Below are 24,394 nucleotides of genomic sequence, written 5' to 3' on the forward strand. Positions count from 1 at the left end.
CAAACTCTAATTGAAGTCTATGTCTGAAAGCAAGCAATAATGGACCACAAATCTATAAATTGGATCAATCTACACTACATTGTATTCTCTCTTTCTCTTTCTTGCAAAATATTTATCCATCAAAAATTAGAAGAGAGTGGAATCCTAGTTTATCATGTTCTATAGCAGGGGTGTCAAACTGGCAGCCCAAGGGCCAGATGCATCATGCACAGGCCACGCCCGCCCCAGCTCTGTGAATGGGAACAATGTCATGAAACATCATGTGATGGCAGTGTTATGCAGCGAGTTTGACACCCATGTACTATAGCCTCTATTCATCTGCAAGTTTTATTTAATAAAACCACTTTCTTGTTATTTTAGCCTGAGTTGTCAGTCACTCATGTTTTCTCTGGTAGCTTAGCATCCTAACTATATTCTTATGATGTTTTACAAATCATTTTGGTAATTCAAATAATAGCAGTTTCTGTTTCAAATGAGCATGTCCTTAAGTCCTGCTTAAAAAATAATAATATTGTTTTGAGGTTCGTGCATGTTTTTGTGGCCTCCATATTTTGAGCAAATTCAGTAAGTTCATATTTCTAAGGGAAAACTAAATACAAGAAATTGTGAAAATACATGCCAAAACCAACTATACTCTTAACAAGTTATTTTAAGCAGCCATTTGACAGTGTTTTGTCAATCCCCTGTGGAGTATATAATGTCTATACTTTGAGATGTTTAAGTAGAGTGCATTGGTCAGAATTTTTAATACCACTTTTATTTTGTGTATTTCAGAGAGAAGTACAATAATGTGTCTCAAAGATCATCTTCATTCTTTCTGGATGTTTTTGCTACATTTCTTTGAAAAGAAAGATACACGCCTTTGGGCAATTTTGCAGTTCTAAAGATTACAGAAAAAAATATTTGATACATTCATTGGAGATGGCACTGAGAAAGGAATGGATTCTGACACGAATACAAACTATAAAAGTGAGGACCTCAGAGTTAGAATTTAGGAAAGCACTCATTCTGAAGTGCAGAACAAAATGGATTTTTCACTCAGAGAAGGACTTGCTTCCTTTACCACCAGTTCTATCCAAGTCTTAGTTGAACGTCTCTGAAATGGACGCAGGCTGAGCCATTGTGCCAGAAACCATGTGTTATCTTTTTATGTTGTTGTTGTTGCTGTTAAACTATGACCTGTGACATATTCCTTTTGAATGCTTTAAAAAAAAAAAAACCTTTTAAGTCTGTGGATCTGCTGATGTACAGTGCCTTTGCTGCTATGGATCAAAATCAAAAGAACTGTGTAGATAAACCTTTATTGTGTAAGTAGAAAATTACTTAATTTCATACTAGAAATGGGTTAATGCTGCAAGTTAAAATGGACTGTTCATTGAAGTTCCAAATGTGGTAGCAAATAATAATATTAATAATAATAATGTGTTAAGTGCTCAGTGTTTGATGTCATTTCGTAATTACTCTACAGTGTAGAAAGATTTTGATACTAAACTGTGTCATTGTACATAGGTCTAATGCATTGTATTGACCACAAGTACTTCTATAATGGTAGGTTATTGTTTGTGCATTCAAACTTTTAAGCATTAAACATAAGTAACTTGTAAGAAAAGATTTTTTTCTAGTTTTTCCTTCTTTTGTGTTCTACAGTATGAAACCAGCAAACAGATGTTACTGCTTTTTCAACTTACTCTAAGAACATATGATGTATATTAAAAGGTATTTCCCATTCCATAGGTTTTTTTTCCTGAATGAGTTTATTAAACAAAAACATTGTGTGATTATATGAAGTGAATTGTTTGGCAACTTTGTAGATGTTAGTGCCAGATACGGTTTCAGCATATGGTTTCCATTAATATATCTTTCTTCCTATAGTACAGCTGTAGTGACCTGCTTTGCATGTGGCAGTAAACCACAGTGTGTTTGGTTGTTAACTTAGGGTGGCATGTGAGCCATACCATTCTGACTTGTTCAACAAATGACTGTTAGGGGGAAGAAAAACTTCCTAGTATCAATGGAAGAGAATATTTGCATTTCAGAGTTGAACTGTGGGGTCCTTGGTGCTTGCAGGAAAACAAAAAAGCTCAGAGTGCATCAAGGACCCCCCAAAACTCTTAGTTCTTTATTCAGCCTATAAAAACACAAGATTCCTTCCCAGGCATGAATGGGGTAGGTATATGCAATTAACTTACATCAGCTGAAAAGAACAAATGTTGCTGTTAAAAAAACCCGAAAACAAATGGATGTGAAGTATAAACATTTATAAATATGAGTGCTGAAGAGCATGAAAGTATTTGAAGATTATTCATATTTAATAGTTGTATGTTGCATCAGATTTCAAAGACAACAAAAGGCTTCTAAGAGTGTTGGACACTCACATGGCAGCTGCCAGAAACTCCTTAAAGTAGCTGCAGCTTTTACCCGGAATCACATGATTGCCCTCCATGCTGTAACATAATCCCAAGAAAAGATATTTAGTCTTAGAGAGCAATAGCAACCTAGACTTATGTACTGCTTCCTGGTGCTCTTTAAGCGGTTTACGGAATCATCATATTGCCCCCAACAACCTGGGTCCTCATTTTAACAACCTCGGAAGGATGGAAGGCTGAATCAATCTTGAGCTGGTCAGGATCGAACTCCTGGAAGTGAGCAGAATCAGCCTGCAATACTGCATTCTAACCACTTCACCATGATTCGATGTGTGCACCCATGTGTCCATTTTTCTCTCTTCCTTTCTCAATTCAAGCTAGCTTTTAGCTACCTATCGCTATACTGGTCTCGGGGCTCCCCCTTATGTATTTATTTTTTATCCATCCATCCATTCATTTACTGATTCTGATGAAAGGGAGCAATATGAAAGAGAGAATCTGTATGTGGGACAATGGTTGATATGTCTGGATTGGCTCAAATTTACTTTTTTAAGCAAAATAATTTTATGGGCAATTTTAATCCAAAATTATTCACTACAATTTGTAAAGCCGTTTACATATACACTTATCAGGGAGAGGTATATTTCCAGTTCAGCAAAAACCACAGAATTATAGTCTTTTATCTACAACTACAATTTTGGAAGCTCTGGTTGTGTTAAAAGCATCCAGCAGAAACTTTCCATGTGTTCTTTATGACATTGCCAAAAAGGCATTGCTAAACCTAAACCTGACTTAGGTTAATGATATAAATACATTTTTGCACATCAAATTTTATTTTTGTAGCTTTATAAATAGATTAAAAGCCGATCATGTCCCAGTGTCATCCTTAGATAACCAAGACCATAACAGATGAGAAGTTTCAGACTGAGAGAGTCAACATAGCAATAAGGCTCTAAGGCTGTTTTAGCCCTTTCGAGTTAATTCATATGGTGAGGCCTTTCTTCTATTTATAGCTCTCAACCTACATTTTGAGGGTAAAGTGTTTGTGTCCCTTCATCTGGCAAAGTGTTCAGTAAATTTCAATGCTGTCGAAGTGGAACATTCAAGTATGGCATGATCATCACGGCGTACTCATTTACTGGCTTCAACTGCACACTGAATGGAAAAAAATAGCCCACTGGACATTTTAGGATTGAACTGATCAACTCTCAGTGAGATGAAGTGGGATCACTTCCCATCTGACCGTGCTGCTGATTTTACTGACGATAAGATGCAGTTAAAGCTTTCGTTACAAAGTTATCCTTAAAAGTTGTTTTCGTCTCAGCATTTCTTCTGCTGGCATCGTGACTGTTCAAAATTACAACGGCCCTGAACATAGTGACTTACGACTATTTTTCATCCTCATGACTGCTGCGGCATCCCGATGGTCTCATGATCAGAATAAAGACGCTTGGCAACTGACTCACCTTTATGTCCGTTGCAGTAGTCTGGGACCATGTGATCACTTTTGCAACCTTCTGACAAGCAAGATCAAAGGGGAATCCAGATTAATCTAACTACCACGTTACTAACAACAGCTGCAATGATTAATTTAACCGTGGCAAGAAAGAAGGGGGTAAAAAGCTCACTTAACAAACTGTCTTAGCAACAGAAATTTGGGGCTCCATTGTGGTCCTAAGTCGAGAACTATCTGTACATGCTACCACCTGGGTGCCGTTGCGTAGTTCTCATTTGCTTGTGTATATTTTTGTTTGACATATATTTATATCGTATACAATATTTGGAAAAAAATAGCATGTAATCAAAATTGGAATTCTAGCACAAATAAGTTGCCAGAAGGTCAAGCTCTTTGGAATGGATGAAGAAGTTTTAATACTTCTTTAATACACAGAGGGTTGCCCACGAAGATTTTAAGGGGTTGGTGATTTACTCCTGCTTATGTAGTATAATCTGGGGCAACAACAGAAGCATTCACATGGGCACAACAATGATTGATGCTTTCAGCTTCCCTTTTTCCACCGTGGGCCCCCTTTTATGTTTAACAGGAGAGATGAAGCGTGAAAAAATATGCTACAGAAGTTTCTCTTTCACAAGCTCTTAAATTATGTACCTGCCACATCTGCTTTTGAACCTAAAGTTTCTTAACCTAACCTTTTAGACTTTGCATTTGGAGTGCAGTGGTATCTCTGCTTCATGATAATTTTTCTTTTCTTTTTCTTTTTAATGTCAAACCCAATAAATGTTTTTTTTACTTTTACCAAATGATTTTCTGTCTTGGTTACAAGGAAACAGTATTACAGTGTCTTTTTCATTATTAAAAAAGGTGTAGTCTGACATTTACAGCTTGTCCATAAAACTGCTCTTGACTGCGGTAAAGCATGCCTGTCATTCACTTGCTTTCGTACGGTTTGAGTCAAGAATGTTTTTCCCAGCCCTTATAAAACTATCTTTTTGTAGAGACCAAGAGGATTATCTTGCCAGTAAAGGCGAGTGTTTTCCAATTTCTCAAAATAGAACGTTAGACAGAGAAAAGAATTTCCCAGAATATGCTGTTGAACATTTTCAATTGCATCTTCTGAAAAATTGAAGCAAAATGTAAGATGTGGCAATTTGGGGCCAACGTGTGAGAAGTATTATAATTACAATGTCCCATTCTATATAAATAGTAAGTCTATGAATTGTCACTTCCCTTCCCCCCAAGAAGCTATCCAATGGGCAATTTTGAGCCGCGGTGGTGCAGTGGTTAGAGTGCAGTACTGCAGGATACTTCTGCTGACTGCCAGCTGACTGCAATTTGACAGATCAAATCTCACCAGGCTCCAGGTTGACTCAGCCTTCCATCCTTCCGAGGTGGGTAAAATGAGGACACAGATTGTTGGGGCCAATATGCTGAATATAAACCTCTTAGGACTATAAAGCACTGTGAAGCGATATATAAGTCTAAGTGCTATTGCTATTATGTGGGGGAGTATGTGAATATACAGGCAATCTTCGACTTAAAATCACAATTGAGTCCAAACTTTTGTTGCTAAGCAAGACAGTTGTTAACTATTGCCCCATTTTCTAATCTTTCTTGCCACAATTGTTAAGTGAATTACTGCATTTTCTAATCTTTCTTGCCACAATTGTTAAGTGAATTACTGCATTTGTTGGTAACACGGTTGTTACATAAATCTGACTTTCCCATTGACTTTGCTTCTCAGAAGGTCGCAAAAGATGATTACGTCACCCCAGGACATCGCAACCATCGTAAATATGAGTCTGTTGGCAAATGTCTGAATCTGAATTTTGGTCATGTGACCATGGAGATGTTGCAGTGGTCATCAATATGAAAAACAGTCATAAGTCCCTGTTTTCAGTGCCCTGTGACTTTGAACAGGCACTAAATAAATGGCTGTAAATTGAGGGCTACCTGCGTGTTTGTGTACAGACTCAAAAATTGCTTTTGAGGAAAGAATTCAGCCATTGAAAAAAGTGGTTTTGAAGGATATAACTTCTATATTGGGAAATGAAACAAAATTCAAATTTTAACAAAAAGAGAAAGCTGATGGGGAGATGACACTAGATATTATACTTTAAATATGCCTTTCTGATGACAATCACTAATTGCTAAAAGCATCTTGTGGTGACCATGCTGCTTGTTAAGACTGTTATCTATGTAATTTTACTCAGGCTAAATTTTCTGAAGTAGGCCAAATTGCTACGCTGGGTCTCCTTTTCGAGCAGGAAGTGGATAGCCTCTAAGCTCAGGTACGAAGAGAAAGGCAACTTTTATTTATTTCTGAAGAAATAAATGTGGCAAAGTGCCTTTGTAATGCCTCCCTTCCATTACGCTCCCCAAATTAGGGGTTGCTTTGAAAAATTAGATGTCATAAAATAATTCAGAACCATTCTACTAATGGATAGAATGCTGATGGAGACACCTTTAGAATTAAGTTTCTTTCCCTGTGGAGCGCAGGATTTAGTATAATTAAAATCAAAATCAAAGCATGCTATATAATTCTCATCCAATATAGACTTCCTGGGTAGCTTACCTTTGCATTTAGGTGATTGGAAGTGAAGTGGAAGATCTGTTAAGCTGATGGAGGAGTGGAAGGAAAGTAAAAGCAAGAAAAACGCCTTTTTTCCCCTTCTTTTCTTAAACTCATAAAATACGATTCCTAAATATGCATTGCTCATCTTGTATGTAGCTGATGCATTGAAGCAAGGGAGTAAGCTTGTGTCTGAAAATTCCTCTATTTTTCAAAAGACGTTACTGGCTACATGTCATTAAACTTCCAAGGCATCAGCATTTGATGTACTTGGACAGACTTCATGAATAAAGTCGAAACCAATAATATAGTTGTCTTCACTCTTTCTGTTGGCTGTCCTGGCTTGTGAAAAAAATCCATTAACCATATCATGGTGATAATCATGATGGGTTAAAAAAATGAAAAGAGTGAAACACCCAAGGGACCACTGATATGAAGTAGGGGTATTTTTTCTATCAACTTTTAACTTTGAAAAGGTAAAGGTGTTATAGGAGGAACTGTTAGAGCTTATTTGAGTTCTAAGTCAAAATTAACTTTTAGAAAGTGGCCACATGGAAATCATGTAAAAAATGGAAGATAAACGTAGATTTTTTCCTTTCCTGGACGAAGCTACTGTCCTATAGTTTTACAAGCGAGCTTGTAAAACTATACATTCCAAAATAACACTGGAGTTGAATTGGAATTATGTAGGGATTGTAACTTCCAGGGTCTTTTCCTTTTGCCTAGAACTCTGTGTTCATGTGTTTCAAAGGGAGACGGTAAAAGAGAATGCATTTGTTTTTATTTTATTTGTTGTTCAGTCTCCCTCACAGAAGGAAGCAACTCTTACCTAGACAGAAGGATTTATACATATAAGGAACTGATTTATACATATAAGGAACCTTAGTGAGCTCAGGTTATTGTGTAAAGCAGGAGTGTCAAACTTGTGTCATCACGGCAGCGTCACGTGACTATCAACTTTTTTCCCTTTTGCTAAACTGGGCATAGGCGTGGCCAGCACGTGACGCATCTGGTCCACGAGCCTCTAGTTTGACAGTCCTGGTGTAAAGGGTCACCTGGGGAAATAACACATAGGTGGGGTTTGGTTAACAAGTCCTTGCTCCCAATTGAAACTTTCCCTTGATTTCTCTTTTTTCCCCCCTCATGTTTTATCACTACAAATATATTTCTCTGTTATGTGGAAGGCAAAAAAAAAAAATGCAAACAATTGAAGGAAGGTCAGTAAGACTATCTTAAGCATGCACACTTCAGTTTTAGAATTAACCATGGAGAGTCTTTGAAGCCTTCAAGAGTGATGAAAAGAGACAAGATTCTACTTACATTGGGAGGGGGCTTAGGGCAAGCATACTATTCTGCCCCTTTTCATCACCTCCTGTACAGAGAGAATAAAAAAGCTGTAGGAAAGAGCCTCTTCTGTGTCAAGAAACTCCGAAGTCTCCACTGAGCGGAGAATCTCTATCATCAGAAGAAGCTTTCTCCTCGACAAGTCGTCCTCTAGTTATGGAGGCTGATGTGGAGGATGTAGGTAGGGGCTTCTTCCTGCTTTCCCTGAACATGAATAGAATATCTCAATTCCTTATAGAGTGTGAGGAAAGCTAGAGTTAAAGCAGAGTTCAAGAGGAGGACTTAAATTATGGAAAACGGCCGAAAGACAGGAAGGAGAAAGTCTACTTAGCGCAACAGGGAAGCCACAATAAAGCACGGGACCTGCCATCGTGTTTAGGCAGAGCAAATTTGTTGGGTGTCATGAAAGGGCAGCACATTGTTTGCTTAATGCTATTATTACTATATTTTTAACACCAGGGAGGGGAAGTGGCGCTTAAGAGATTTTCCTCCTCACCTGCCAAAATAATTTAACTAGCTTTGGTACTATTCGGCTTGACTCAGAAGGTATGGCAGGAGGGAGCTCCATTGGCGGCTGCATTTCTGCCAAACAGAAGCAACATTTATTGAGCCAGCTTTGCATTTCTAATATGAAGTGGGTGGGGTTATTTTTTTAATGCAATTTCAACTCAGGAATTAAAATCAAGATTTTCTTTCTTTCTTTTTTTTCAGTATGTGTCTGCATGCATTCTAACAAATTTGCTTTCCATCACGTTGAGGGCTATTCTAATTTGGAAGGTGTTTTGCCAACTTTAGAACAGTCACACACACTTTTTCAAGCCTGCGCTGCTTATTTTCCACATAGAAATGATCTTCCTGATCTTCTTTACAGGGTTGTTGTTGTCAGTAAGTGAAGTCCTTCATACATGAAGAGTGCTGTAAAAAAAAAAAGCTAAGTGTTATTAAGTTGGCTGTGGTGAGTCCAATAGAAATTTATTGCTAAGTAATTGTGCCTAGCATTGCAGTCTTAGTCACAGATGGCTATCACTTGCATAATTTCATTAGAAATGTGAATTGCCAGGATGTGCTCTTTAGGCATTTCGGCTCTGGTTCACAAAGTTCACACTTGCTGCAAAATACAAGGACAGGGAGCGTAAAAGCAAATTTATCATCATTGTCTTTTCTTCCATCCAGCCTGCATTCATCACTTAAAGTAATCAGTTTTGTTAGCTGTGGATTTCAGCTGATTGCGTGACTTTTTGTAGTCCATTAAAATTCCAGCTCAGTTGAACTAATGTAAGAATAGCCCTTGACTACAAACGGCCTGACGTGGGAGATGTATGAACGAAGCAACACTTCCCTTCTAATCTACAGCCACTCCAACTTCTGCCTTTTTTTTTTTTTTTTTTGGTCCAGCTCTGCTTTTATATGTCTAGTTAAAAATCTGTTAGGATTTACTGCAGGCTTTGTTTATGCAACGATTGGAGCCTTTGGATGGTGTCGATTAGTCAAACGCCAGGAAGTAAAGGCATCGGAGGTGAAACCAATGGATCACAGAACAGATTTGCGAGTGGAAAAACCAGCTGTAGGATTAGCTGGGAAAGGAAACTACTACGCTTCTCTGGCACTTACCAGGGGTGTCAAACAGCAGTCTGGAAAGAGCAACTCTGATTTGTTTACATGAAAGCATCGAGCTCTTCACCGCTGACAAATTGTGTATGGCACATCACAACATTAAAGTTTACCATAAATCACTTAGTTCTTGCCAAGATGAAAGGAAAGTTTATCCTTTTGGTGTGCGTACACATGTGTCAGGGTGTGTGTAGCAGTCTCACCCATGACAGCCTGATGGCTTGTAACAGTTAAAGAGGCTATCAAAGATCCCTTTCACATGCACACACATTCTGTTCTGTTTCTCTCCCACACAGCTCTAGGGAGCACTTATTAAAAGACAGACTCCAGAAACAGAATGACAGAATGCCCCGGCTGTCACTCACAGCTCAGAGCTCAAACCATTCTTCACTTTATTAATAAGCTATAGCCCATTCTGGACAACAATCAGCATTTTCTCTGGGCCCATACTTGCATATGAAAAACCACCCACCTTGAAGCTCACAGGCAACAAGAAACGATGATGCTTACATGGGAATCAGATCCTGCAACAAACCGGATATCTACTTTGCACCTCCATCTGCCGCAACCATCAATGGCCCCACTAAGTACCTCCATAACATTAAATGCACTATCAGAAGGGCATACAAGATTTCTGTTGTTAAGTGAGACAATTGTTAAGTGAGTCTTGTTCTGTATTATGACCTTTCTTGCCTCTGTTGTTAAGTGAATCACTGCAGTTGATAAGTTAGAAACCCAGGTTTTTAAATAAACCTGGCTTCCCCGATTCCGTTTGTTGAAAGTTAGCAAAAGGGGAATCACCTGACCTTGGGACACAGCAATGGTCATAAGCATGAACCAGTTGCCAAACATCTGAATTTTGATCTCATGACCACTGAAAAGGTCATAACTTTGAAAAGTGGTTATAAGTCACTTTTTTCAGTGCCCTTATAACTTTGAATGGTCACTAAATGGAATATTGTAAGTTGAGGACTACCTGTATATACTCTCCATTAAGCTCAGAGCAAAGGGATGCAGGTATCTATTTTATTTAGTTATTTGTTTAATGCCTATAGCTGCCCATTTCATACACTGGACTCTGAGTGGATTACAAAGATCAGCACACACACACACACACACACACACACACACTATAATTCAAAACAAAACATAAAACTATTCAAAGCATAAAAACATAATCAGCAGTAGAGCACCATTCATTTTCCTAAAATTACAACTGCTTAGCAGACTCTCCACCAATAGTGCCTGATCCCCAGGCCAGATGACAAACTCATGTTTTCGAGCCCTTCTGGAAAGTCAACAAGGTTGTGGGCAGTTTGACTCCAGGAGAAATGATGTTCCAGATGGTGAATGTCACAGCAGAAAAGGCTGTTCCCCCAAGTTCTATCAGATAGAACTTATTTGTAGATGGGATTTGTACCATGCCACTTCAGCCAGATCTAATGAGATCGGTAGATTCTTCAATTAATTGATCCATGCCATGTAGGGTTTTATAGAACATTACCAACACCTTGAATTAAACTCAGGAGCAAATTGGTACCCCACTCAGCCCATCAAGCTGAGGAATGTGCTGACCCAGGTGTCCACATAACTAATGGATGTTGTTTAAGGGCAGCTCCAGATATAGCATATTGCAGTGATCTGTGACCCTGGTGTCAGTATCTGTGCATAGGGACTCCTGATCCTTACAATTCAGTCTCACTTTTCTTCAATGAAGCAGCATCATATCCTTAATACCGTTAGCTTAATTGAGAGAACTCATATAGACATAAAAGGATACACTCATAGGCACAGCATGGGCATAGCCACCATCTTGGCTTCTTCTATACTTCTCCCCCTTGTGGATGGATGCCTTTGTTTTGGTGACATCTAAAAGAGATGGGGGCAGGGATGGGATTCTACACCTTCACACCTATTTGCTAGAACTGGTTGTTAACATTCTAAGCAGTTCAGAGAACCAGTTGTTAGGAGAAATTACTGGCCTAACCCTGTAAGGAAGGCAGGAAGGAAACATTCTGGTGTTGATTACACAAACTGACTCTCCGTTAACCCTTTTTGCATTCTTGGCAGGACTAGACTTCCTGTCTCTGGAACTTCTCTGGAGTTTTTTTCCTCCTTTGCTGGTACTTTGCTTGTGTGGAGTGACCATTCAAAGTTACAATGGCACTGAAAAAAGTGACTTGTGACCCTTTTTCACACTTACGACTGTTGCAGCATCCCCACAGTCATGAGAGGCCAGGCAAGGAGATACGTGCCTTGATGTGAGTGATGTTGAGTTGACCACGCCCAGCCAGTCACATGACCACCAAGCCATGTCTACCAACTAAGCCACGCCCACAGAACCAGTTGTTAAAAAATTTGAATCCCACCCCTGGATGGGGGGAAAGTTGATTTTTACACTGTTGAATATTCACAAATCCTTTGTGAAGCTGGGGAGTTAAATTAAAACTGAACAAACACAAAAGTGTGTGTAAACAAGGAGGTGAGTTTAGTACAGAGGGAAATTACAGAGCGATATCGTTCTTTTTTTCTTTTGACTTTAAAAAAGTTCTTTAATTAGCACACCATCTCAAAAGTGTGGGAGCTTTTGTCATGTGTTTTCTTGATCACATCTGTGATCAAGGCAAGCAGGGAGCAGGGGGAGGAGTAGGTGGAGGAAGAGGAAGAGGAGGAAGAAGGAAAAGAAGGAGGTAGTGGAAGAGGAAGAGGAGGAAGAAGAAAACGGAAGAGGAGGAGGAAGAAGACGACGAAGATGAAGACAAAGATGATGAAGCAGAAGCAGCAGAAGAAGAAGAAGCAGGAGGAGGAGGAGGAGGAGGAGGAGGAGGAGGAAGAAGAAGAAGAAGAAGAAGAAGAAGAAGAAGAAGAAGAAGAAGAAGAAGAAGAAGAAGAAGAAGAAGAAGAAGAAGAAGAAGAAGAAGAAGAAGAAGAAGAAAGGAAGATGGAAGAAGTGGTTTTGTGAAGTCATGTGAAGACAGCATTCCTTCAGCCCTTTTCCTTTTGACTTCCATCAGACTGATGCATTTGCTCAAAGCAAAGGTAGCTATTTATTTTTCTTTCTTAAGCTTAGACGATCCCCTTTTCCGGTCATGGAAATGGTAATCCTTGCAGTAAAGGCTCTATAGAGGCACTTCTGGTGTAATAACTGCAGTAATAAAATAATTCAGTCACATTTAATGCTTGATATCAAACATTCTTGTATGAACTAGATATCCTCTAATCACATATAGCACTTACTCTACGGTCTGGATATTGCATACTTGCATTCTGTCTTACATGCATGCACGCACACACACATATCCGATTTGCATATTTTCAAGCATAACACATTTAAATGTGAAAAAACCCTGATCTTCACTGCAACCATTGCCATATTATCATAGTTTTTGCATTTGAAGATGAATTGATTCAACTCTTGATAGTGCCATGTGCATACATTTTCCTGATTGCATGTTAATTCAGTTGAATATGCATTCATGAAAGGACAGCAACAATCATTTTGTTTTGGTAGAAATAAGAGGAAAAAGAAAACTAAAAATCTCAATTGCTTTCCCGTATGATAGGTATAGGCCCGTGATGGCAAACTGATGGCACGTGTGCCGCAGGTGGCATGTGGAGCCATTTGTGCATGCATGCGAGCACCAGCCAAACTTACCTGCACTGTGCATGACTCCCAGCTGAATGGAATCATGGGAATGATAGTTAACTCATAGTTGTCCACCACTGCAATACAGGAAGATTATATGTGGCATCTACTTACTTTCACCCTAAGGGGAACTATAATGAACCTTACAACCAACTGTAAGAAACTTTTCTTGAATTTAACCTCCCTTTTGGGGGGAAATATGGGGGAAGTGTCAGATTTCTGGCCCTGGTTTGATTGTAAATCTCAGTTCTCTGGAAACTCAAACCTTACATTCTGAAATTAGATAGCAGCAGTTTCACTTACTCATCTCTGATAAAAAGTTTTTCTGCAAACAACAAGGAAGATACATCTCAGATCAGTTTACTGCAAAACAGGAATAAAACCCTGTATAGCACCCTGCCTGAAAGAAATCAGTAAACGAGTGAATAAAGAATCTTTAACTTCTTAAGACACAGACATAATAGTTGAAAGACAGTATTCAACACAGATATGAAAAATAATTTTAATAAAACTAAAAAGCATTTTGGAAAAAAAAATGGAATGGGTTGTTTGCAACACAATTCAAAATAAAAATTACAGATTTGTATACTTTGGAATTCTTCAAATCTTGATAGACTTCTCAAAAGAGAAAAGCCAGGCTGTATAGTTTGTTCTCTACATTTATGTATCTGAAATGCAAATATTCACACCTCTTCCATCAGCTCGGGTGAAGCATGGTTAGATTGATTGCACAGTTGCTCTGATCAATCCAATATTTCGCTCTATTAAATATTACTCTCTATTAAAATATTATATAGCATGTTGATATGCTCCGTGTGCCAGCCTTTTCCTCATTCATCCTCTGAATGATATCAACAGTGTGTCCTTCTTAATAATGGGGAATAGGAATTCAGAAATATAGTTATATGGGCAAATGAACTGTGATATTATAGCTCATGTATTCCTTGCTCTTTTAGACAAGAGGCAACAGTTCATCTGCTTTTGTCTTTGTAGATTTTTTTCCAAATTGCTCTGACATGTTTTTTTTTTTTACTAACCATAATTCTAGTAGGTCATGATAAAATCAATTCACCAATTAGTGATATTTATTTGTGTTTATTATTTAATTTTTGTATCACCATTTCATGCACCAATTCCCATTCAGATTGGTATGCAAGCTCTTATAAAATATAACCAAAGGACATCATAATAAAAATCTACTTCAGGTGAGGTTGCCAGCCCTAAAGATGGAGCCATTGCACTTACAGCATTGCTCCCAATTAATAAAAACTGGTACCATTAACAAAAGGAGACTGACAGGTGTAATTGTAATAATCACTGAAATTATCATCCATTGAATGAATGAGTCTATTTCGTTCAACTCATTGCAGCTTACAGCAATTAAAATGTCTTCCACTACTAGGGCGTCCATACAGGTTGTATTTGTCAAAAAATAAAGATGGTGGTTATGACTGTGTGGTTACAGCCCCATTCCCCGTTAATAAACTTTGTAAAGGTAACACATTAAAAGAGAGAGACTGTGAGAGAGAGAGAGAGGTGGAGGGAGAGAGAGATGGGGCTTTCATCACACACATGCAACTACTAACTTGACATTTTAACCAATTAACATGCCTACATATCACACCACAAAACACCCACAATAAATATATTCAAATGATCCCACTAAACAAACATAAACAGAGCTGTCGTGGTGCAGTGGTTAGAATGCAATATTTCAGGCCAGTGGTGGGATTCAAAAGTTTTTACTACCAGTTCTGTGGGCATGGCGTGGCTTGCTGGGTATGGCAGGGGAAGGTTACTACAAAATTCCATTCCCTCCCTACCCCACTAACCTGCTTTCCAGCTCCATTCTCCTGTGCTGGGCAACAAAAGAAGGGGGGCGGGGCCAGTCAGAAGTGGTATTTGCCGGTTCTCCAAACTACTCAAAAATTCTGCTACCGGTTCTCCAGAACTGATCAGAACCTGCTGAATACCACCTCTGCTGCAGGCTATTTCTGTTGACTGCTGGCTGCTGGAAGTTCGATTCTCATGGCTCAAAGTTGACTCAGCCATCCGTCTTTCTGAAGCCGGTAAAATGAGGACCCAGATTGTTGGTGGCAATAGGCTGAATTCTGTAAAATGATTAGAGAATACTGTAAAGCACTGTGAAGCGATATATAAGCCTAAATGCTATTGCTATTAAAACATCTATTTGAATTATTTGAAATTATGGGTATTTTTTTTTCTAAAAAGGGAGTATCTTATTTTTCTTTTTTCTTTTCCGTGGGATTTGGCAATAGCCAATTGCTTCATTGTTGATCGCTATCAGTGATCATTTTCTCACAATGTTGGTGCCGAGTGATTATTTTTAAAAATAAAAAAAATGCCAGATAGATTAGAGCCAAGTAACGCAGATCCCAGAATGACTACCAATATTCATCATAATAAGCCTATTGCTGGGTAGGTAGGTGATGCTTCATGGAGACATTTTGTCAAAAGGACTGGAGAGACGAGCTGGCTCTGAATCTGGTCTTACTGGTTCAATTACATGTGGATTACATGGCTGTAATTTGTAAACAAATATTCTGGAAGGTTCAATGTATTTCTAATGAATAAAGGAGGATCTGATCCACACCTACATAAATTTCTGTCCTACCTTTGCTTATGCACGCACCTGCCTAGATAACCATGCAAGAAAAGGCTTGCTCTTCTTATGTGGTTAGTTCCATGAACAAATAAACCACTGCTGTTCCAAGGATCACAATCTCTAGAAAAGCATGTTTATAATTATGAAATATCTTTAGTTTAAAAAGAAAGCATTATCTAACATAAGTTGTGAAGTTCTAGGTATCTCTCTGGCTACCATTCAGTTCACTAAATTCAATTCTGGACATAACTTACACTATATGAATGAAATTAAGATTCACCTTAGGAACTGGATTGGGAGAAGTTACAGTCTCTCTGATTGTCTGTCTGTCTGTCTGTCTGTCTATTCATCCATCTATCCACCTATCATTTTATCTATCTCATGTGAAGAGCAGTATTTGTACCTTAGGGTTTGTCTCCTCCCTGAAGAGAGGGCTGAGTGTTAACAAGATTTATCACTTACAAATCAATCCCGTTTCTGCTTCATATCTGTGGTATTCTTTTTACTTACCATAGAGAGTAATGTTTTGATACCATTTAAGGTTTCACTTCTATATTAAGATGTACTCAATTCGTAAATATTTCTTCTCTAGTTTCATAATCATTTAAGCACAGTTATTCTGGTGAATCTCATGATATTATTGTCCAAATTTCAACCATTCTAGAGGAATGGGCAAAGTGGCTTGGCACATGCTGTTCTATTCAAGCTATGCTATGGAAACAGGTATAAATTAAAATCCACCCCAACTTGGAGAAGACCTTCCAGTATTCTTCTTTGCCTAAGAAAATGAATGCATTACTAAGCAATTTGTTACAACACCCCTAATATTGCTGTTGATCACTTGCCTAGGGCCAAATGTTTCTGGGAATATCTGAATATCACAAAAGAAAGCTGTTACCATAAGACACAAAATATTAGCCTTGGAAAATATAAATCCTGCTGTGTGTAGAAACCCAATTAAACATAATCACAGATCCTGTCTTCTCCAATCCCATTCCTTCTCACCACTTTCTTGCATTATGAGCAAAGGTAATATTCAGCAGCTTCTCATCAGTTCTGAAGAATCAGTAGCAGAAATTTTGGAGTAGTTTGGAGAACTGGCAAATACCACCTCTGTCTGGCCCCACCCCCATCTCTTCTTTGCCTCTCGAGTCCCAGCTGATTGGCTGGGTCTTCTTTTGTTGTCCTGCACAGGAGAATGGAGCTGGAAAGCAGGTTAGTGGGGCTGGGAGGGAATGAGATTTTGCAGTAACCTTCTCTGTGGAGTGGGGTCAGGGGTGGGATTCTACAGGTTTGCATCTATTCGCTAGAACTGGTTGTTAAGATTCTAAGCAGTTCAGAGAACTGGTTGTTAGAAGAAATTACTGGCCTAGTCCTGTAAGGAAGGCAGGAAGGAAACATTCTGGTGTTGATTACAGAAACTGACTCTCCGTTAACCCTTATTACATTCTTGGCAGGACTAGACTTCCTGTCTCAGGAAAATCTCTGGAGTTTTTTCCCCCTCCTTTGCTGGTACTTTGCTTGTGTGGAGTGACCATTCAAAGTTACAATGGCACTGAAAAAAGTGACTTATGACCATTTTTCACACTTACGACTGTTGCAGCATCCCCACAGTCATGAGAGGCCAGGCGAGGAGATGCATGCCTCAATGTGAGGGATATTGAGTTGCCATGCCCAGCCAATAACATGACCACCAAGCCATGCCCACCCAGTCACATGACCACCAACCCACGCCTAGCAACTAAGCCACGGCCACAGAACCAGTTGTTAAAAAAATTGAATCCCATCCCTGAGTGGGGTGGTGGTGAAAATTTTACAGTAGCCTTCCCCGGCCACACCCACCAAGCCACACCATGCCCACCAAGCCAAGCCCACAGAACCGGTAGTAAAAAATGTTGAATCCAACCCCTGATTATGAGTGGTATGCATCTTCTTCAATCTCAGGTCCTCTTCCAGAGTTTGAGGGTCCTGTGCAATATCTTAGTTGTTGCCCATTTCTGGACAGACATTTCTGACTTATTATCCTGAGATCTGTCAGAGACACTTTCCCAGTTTAGGAATCACTGCTCCAAGTACTCCTAACTGCCATTGGGACCACTTTGGCCTTGACTTTCCACATCCTCTCGAATTCCTCCTTCAGGCCCTGGTACTTGTCCAGCTTCTTATGTTCCTTCTTCCTGATTTTGCTGGCACTGCAATATCTATCATCACTGCTATGTGTCTGGATCTTCAAGTTTCATAGGATCTTAGCCCTATTATTCTCAGCCTTCTCTGGAATCTTCCATTTGGATTTGGGAAGGTCTTGCGCATTCACTGTGCAGACGTTCGGTGCCATTCAGCATATACAGTTCCTGCCTACATCTCACATCCTGCTACTTTCCCAATTGTCATTCTGTGGGTTTTCTTTGATCACTGTAAGTGGTCCGCGAGGAAGTACATTTATCCCGCCATGCCCTCAAAAGGCTGGCCATGACAATCATGAAGAAGTCATGCAAAAGAAGAAACCAGTGTGAGACTGGAGACACAAGTGGATAATTCCATCAGACCCCTATTGAACAATTCACTCAAGAGGATTTGTGTCATTGGGAAACAATCTAGAGCTTTGCACCCAGGTTGACCTAGCAAGATTTGCATAAATGAATCAGAAGAGGAACAAATCCAAGTTCTTATGGGAGAAAGAAGACAATCGTAAATTTCTGAACCATTCCCCATAGACTCCAGATTATGTTATTCATAGTTTAGTTTTCTGTTGTTTCATGCTGGAACATAACCCCTGTGAATAACAAGAGCCACCTGTTACTCTTGTGCATCTTTTAAAATTTGGTTTAATTTGAACTGTGTTCGTATCATCTTTAGAAAATGTTCCACATCTGCAAATCTGCCTGACTCTAATGCCTGGAAGCCTTTGACAGAAGCCATAACTTCAGAAGAGCTGAGGCAAAGGGGAGGATACCAGAATTTGTTTATAAAGGGGATATTTCATGTTGGAAGACTTGTCCAAGTGACGCCCCCCCTTGACCTGTTCAAGGCTCTTGTGATTACATTAGCCACAATGTTAGCCCCACCATTTCCCCAGTGATTTGTATAATTTTATTTCTAAACATGGCAGAGCCAAGCTGGGGTAGGAAATGAACACAAGTGAACCACAAATGTCTGCAGAGATGAAATCCAGTACCAAGGATATATGTGTGCAAATGCTGCTCCTGATATTCTCACGCACCTCAATATTCTGTACTGCGGTGCAGTCTGCACACTGAGTAGAAAGAGATGCAAAGGTTTATAAGCCTGGCTTTCTTATTGTGCTCGCCATAGTTGGTGGCTCTCTGAATAAAAATTTCCAATTTGCAGCAAATTTATGTTTTATGTTTAGCTGGAGGATACCTGTTTGTGTCTTCCCTCTCTCAGCCATCTGCACAGAGTTTGTATTCAAAGGACAAAACATGATTTGGAGCACAATTAGACATCCATATTATTCAGGCTGGAAGAAACTGCTTTATTTATTGTTTTGTGGAAAGAATAATTTTATACAAGGAGGCAGGGTCAGATATAATATGCATCCCCATGCACGTTCCAGATTACCTTCTCCCATTGAAATCCAGATTGCAGCACCAGCATTGCACACTAATATTTCACACAAAGCTTGGCAGATTTCAATAGCTGGTGGAAATATTCAGGGTGTGAAGGCAACACCAGTCCCAGGTCCTTCAACACTTGTAGATGACTTAGAAGCATGTTAAACTGTTTTGTTGATTATACTTTCCTTCAGAAAACTCAAGGCATCTTACCTCATTCTTTTCCTGTATTCTAATTTTATCTGCAGACAACTCAGTGATCTGTAACTGATGGCTGATCCAGCAAGAATTATAACTTTGGAAAGATGGATTTGCTACTAATTGAGTGTTTAGATCAAGCATGGCTGGCTGAGGAGCTCTAGGAGTTGAAGTCCACTGGTCTTAAAAGTTGCCAAGATTGGACACTCCTGGTTTCAACCTTAACTTCTGTCCGTTCCAGCAAACTAGTTCAGAACAGTTGGAAAGCACCAAGTGTCCCATCCTTAAATTGTATAAACAATGTGAGGGAGCAGCTGAGTCTGCCTAGGGGAAAAATATAAACATGCTTATTTGTTGCCTCCACAGCAAAGTATTTAGATGTACACTTTTAAACAATCTTCTTTGTATATCTAACAATGTGATATGTGAAGCGGCCCACTTTTTTTTATTTTCCAGTTTCTTTTTTTTTTATTGGGGGCGGGGGCGGGGGGGGGGAGCAGCGGCAAAGACCAAATCTGAATGTTTAGTGAATGAAAGCAAATTGATAACTGCAGGCAAGGTCAGAAGATTTTAACCCATCCTTCTCTTATCTTAAATAAGCAAAATATGTGGAGCATGCAACATTTTATATCCAGTTTATTGGGTTTAAGATAAGACAATGTCCCGGGAGTAATCCAAGAAAGAGATTGCTGAAATCATTCCTGCTTCTTTCTTCCTCTTTGTCCTTTCTCTGATGTTCTCAGACTTTTCAAATTAATTCAAATTTTTCATTATGGACAGTTTGGCCTAAAAGAATAGCAAACCAATATGTAGTTATCCTGCTATATGGGCACTCTGTTGCATCCAACTGCTCTCTCTCTACAAGTATGGCTCTATAACACTTTTGACTGAAATAAAGCACCTGGAATTCCTTCCAGTAGAGACTAATAATACTGACTGCTATTTTCAATATCAAAAGTGCTGAGCTTGTAGTAGCCAAAAAGATGTAAATTATTTGGGAAGATGTGTGAACTATATATAGAAAACCTGGGGAAGGGTGCATTTCTCTCCCAGTGCCAGCAAATGTCGCAGGGCATGCCCTGAACCAGAGACACAGAGCTGTCAGGCAGCGGTGGGGTTCAGCTGGTTTGCACCAGTTTGAGAGCAGTTTCCGAGCAGTTTGGTGAAGTGGTTGTTGGAAGAAATCATTAGGGCAGAGAACTGGTTGTTAAATTATTTCAATCCCACCACTGCTGTTAGGGTAACCTAAGAAAAGGGAAGGAGATACTTAACCAAATCCTGAAATTGATACTGACAAGAAGTTATCAGGAGGCAGATCGTCTGCTTTGAGATGTTTTCTTCCCATCGCCTAGATATCACTTATCATCATACCAGAGGGCATGAACTTCATACAATCTATTTCAACAACTTTCCTTTTACTTTCTGGAGTTACCTGAGTACATGTACATAGTTGCTAGTATCGAGCTGTGAAAGGGAGTAAAGATACACCAGGGCCAGTTATTCAATTAATTAATTAATGGTGCACTGTTGTACATTCTGGGCCTTATAGGTCCATACTGGGCTCAATTTTAGTTTTGGAATGCTGATCAAGGACCTTCTGATAGATTCAAAGGCTATACAATACACCAGGACTGTACACGCTTTGAAAAATATTTGGAACGAGTGCCTGGGATATTCAAAAACATAACACTTCCCTGTGATTCAGTAAACTGTTCCATTATTTACAGACTTTCATCTGAACCTATGGCAGCTTCAATGAATCAAATCTTTAAAGCTACAGATATATAAGACAACTTTTTTTTTGCAACCTGAACTTTTACATAATTATTACAAGCCAGTTCTAAAACTTGTTATTCAATCTTCAAACTAAATTCTATTTTTTTGTATTTCAAGCATAAAAACCAGAAACAATATTGCAGTAGAAATGAGACCAAATAAAATCTCTTTGTTTAACACCATTTACAGTACATTGCCATCTTAATCAGTCTATTTTTCCCCTATTGTGGGAATGTGTGTGTGTGTGTTCTCTTATTAATAGTATAGACTCCTGATTTATATTAACAAAAATCACTATATCTTTTCAGATTCTTTAACATTAAGGGAAAACTCTTTTATATTCACTTTTAAACTCTAAACATTTCATAAGAAATTTTAGCTTTACAATTAAAATAAATTAATTCTAATGCATCCTTTTAAAACCTTCCTTTTTAACATACATTCTAACAAATTCACAGGAAGCCTAAAACCCAGGTGGCCAGAAAGGCCCAACAGAGACTCCATTTCCTTAGGGTCTTGCGAAAGAATAAAGTGAAACAATGACTGATGACCTCCTTTTACCTCCTTTTACCACAATAGAAAGTGTCCTCTCATATTGCATTATGGCGTAGTATGCTGCCTTGACAGCCACAGATAGAAAGACATTACAGAGGATGGTGAGCACAGCACAAAACATCGTGGGCTGTTCCCTGCTATCACTAGATGACATCACTAGGGCTCGCTGCCTAGAAGAGTGAGGAAAATTCCCAGGGATGACTAATACCCTGGTCAGCCCTTCTTCACTCTCCTACCGTCAGATAGGAGATATAGAAGCATAGCCAGCTGCACCAACAGGCTGAAGAACAGTTTCTACCTGTGGGCTGTCAGACTTCTTAATAGAAAATAACTTCATGTCAATATAGCATGATAGACTTGTGGGGCTGGCGCGTTGTGCAACAAGGTCACATAGTGTAATGAGATTGGGACTAGGTTAGGGACTGCTGTCCTCACTGTGAGTTGTGTTGGGGGGGGGTGCCCGAAGGGAGGCTCAGCCAATCTCACTGTACACATGTTGTACTCTGACAGTAAAGGTAATAATAAAATGAATGTATCCTACAATTAAGAGTGGAGAGATGGGTGAGGAGTGTCTGAGGTACTTATTCTGAATAATTATTGGAGTTTGCAGGTATTGATGGTACTATGTGAATAGGACTGAGTCCAATTGAAAGGGATAAAAAAAAAATCTGTTTTCTATGGGACTATCTATGACTGATGCTCAATCACATCTTCAAACCTTCCTTTGAAGGGAAGACCAGAAAGACGCTGCCAAATATTAGGATAAAAAATATTTTTTTCTTGAGATGTGGTGCACCAATTGATGCCATCTTCTGTTCAAAGAAAAATTATCATCTCTCAGATCTAAACATACATATTCATACACAAACTCCTGAAGAAGTGAGGGAGGACATGGGCCTGACCTGCAGTTATGTAGAGTTGCGTTACAGAGAATTGTATCCTTATTATCCAAAGCCAAAGTAAATCCCAGGTGACTTAGCAAATGGTTGCCCTAGTCCACTCATTGGTTCAAGTGAGTGTATTCCACAACAAATACGAGTGATTTTTTATCAGCCAAATGTCTAGCAAACATGTCACAGTGATCCAAAGAGAGATATGAGAATTAGTTCTCACACAGTCAGTGAAAAACAACATGACAGCAAATCCGAAAATTGCAGAAACAAAGGACAGATGGAGACAAACCAGCCCACTCAAAGGAGGAGGCCAAGTAAGTCAGTTCTGAAGAGCAGGGAGGAAAAAATAAATGCAAGGTTTGAACAAGGTTTTCTATATATAAGGCTTATTATTGATTCCCAGCGGTTCCTGACATGCTTTAATTATTGCTTCTTACTTTCGTCCATAAATATTTCTTACCTGCGATTCCTGAATTTCTTGTGAGTTTGTCATCCTGGTTTGTTTCTGCCAGCAGATAAAGCCTGACAACAGATCATCCCATCTCTCTCTTTCCAACAAGATACACATTAACATTTGCTGACCCAATAATGGTTGAAAACTGCTTATTGTCACAATGTACAGCCCAAAACTGATCTCATTTGCTACTACTAATTCCTCAGGCTCTAGGTACTGATTTTAGTCTTTTATTTCTTAAGAATTCCTCAGTCAACCAAGGAGTTTCCTAGAATTGCTGGACAAACAGAAGGTCCTTAAGGATTATCACGCCCAATGTCCTCATTGTCTCTGCATTCCAGAATTCACTCAGACATATAGTCTGCATGCCAGATCAATGGCAAAATCCATAAGGTATCTGGTTGGACCAGCCTAATCATTGAACTAAAGATATCAAGGAGCTACACGTTAACCAAGAACTGATGTAGCTGTGACAAGGAACTGATCTCAATGTCCTTCACCTTTAAATCGCGGCTCCAAGATAAAAGCTAGATCCATTGTGTTATCATCTGTATGAACCTGATCTGTTAAACAAGGACAGGCCCATGGCTACCAAAGAGGTCATAAATGTCTGAGCTTTCCCATATCGCGATGCTAGGACATAAAGACTGAAATGCCTCACTGTCAACATTTGAGAAAAATCACCAACATTGTGATGAGCTCTGAACTAAGAAAGTAAGTCCAATTCAGACATTCACAATCAGTCAATTGTGAAACAGAACTCCTAGTCACAACCAAGGTTTCAAAGGATCATCTCCATCACCCTCCAGATGAATTTCAAATCTAATGGACAAATCTCTGTTAAGACAACATTACCATCCTTACTTAACCAGGCTTAGTTAAACGGAACAGATATGCTTGTTGATTTCTTTAGGGCAAATTGATAGATTAGTGAGGCTTTATTACCAACAGTTATCTGACTCCAAGGTGTTTAAGAAAACAGCATATAGGACATGGAACTGGAAGAGAGACCAACACCAAAGTGCCAGTTTCTCTTCTGGAAAAGATGATCAATACTTCTTGTAGTATCTTCTCCTGCTTGTCAATGGTACACAATGAAGAATCCCACCATCAACCAGTCATGCAGAATTCCTGCCAAAATTATAAAATATTATAAAATATAAAATAAAACTAAAATAATTCACTGCCTTCTACCTACAAACAAAATAATTCAACTATCTGGCCAAAAGCCACTCCTGCCAACCCACTCTCCATCTTAACAACCCACCCAACATTAACTGTACCCCCATATTAAAACCAAGCTCATCCATCACCCTACTGCC

The 24,394-nt window shown here is 39.1% G+C and overlaps 1 protein-coding gene across 5 annotated transcripts in view; it reads left to right on the forward strand.

Moving 5' to 3' along the window:
- Positions 1-1,609, forward strand: part of LOC113438463 (TLE family member 4, transcriptional corepressor) — a 158,891-nt gene extending 157,282 nt beyond the window's left edge. For all 5 annotated transcript variants that reach the window (XM_087926756.1, XM_026703836.2, XM_026703837.2 and 2 more), the window contains one exon: positions 775-1,609. The gene's annotated coding sequence lies outside the window, so the exon portion shown is untranslated. The remainder of the gene's footprint in view (positions 1-774) is intronic.
- The last annotated feature ends 22,785 nt before the right edge of the window (positions 1,610-24,394 follow it).

This window comes from Pseudonaja textilis, chromosome 2 (genome assembly GCF_049901715.1).
Source record: "Pseudonaja textilis isolate UNSWEBS1 chromosome 2, rPseTex1.2, whole genome shotgun sequence".
In the NCBI taxonomy this organism is placed as follows: Eukaryota; Metazoa; Chordata; class Lepidosauria; order Squamata; family Elapidae; genus Pseudonaja; species Pseudonaja textilis.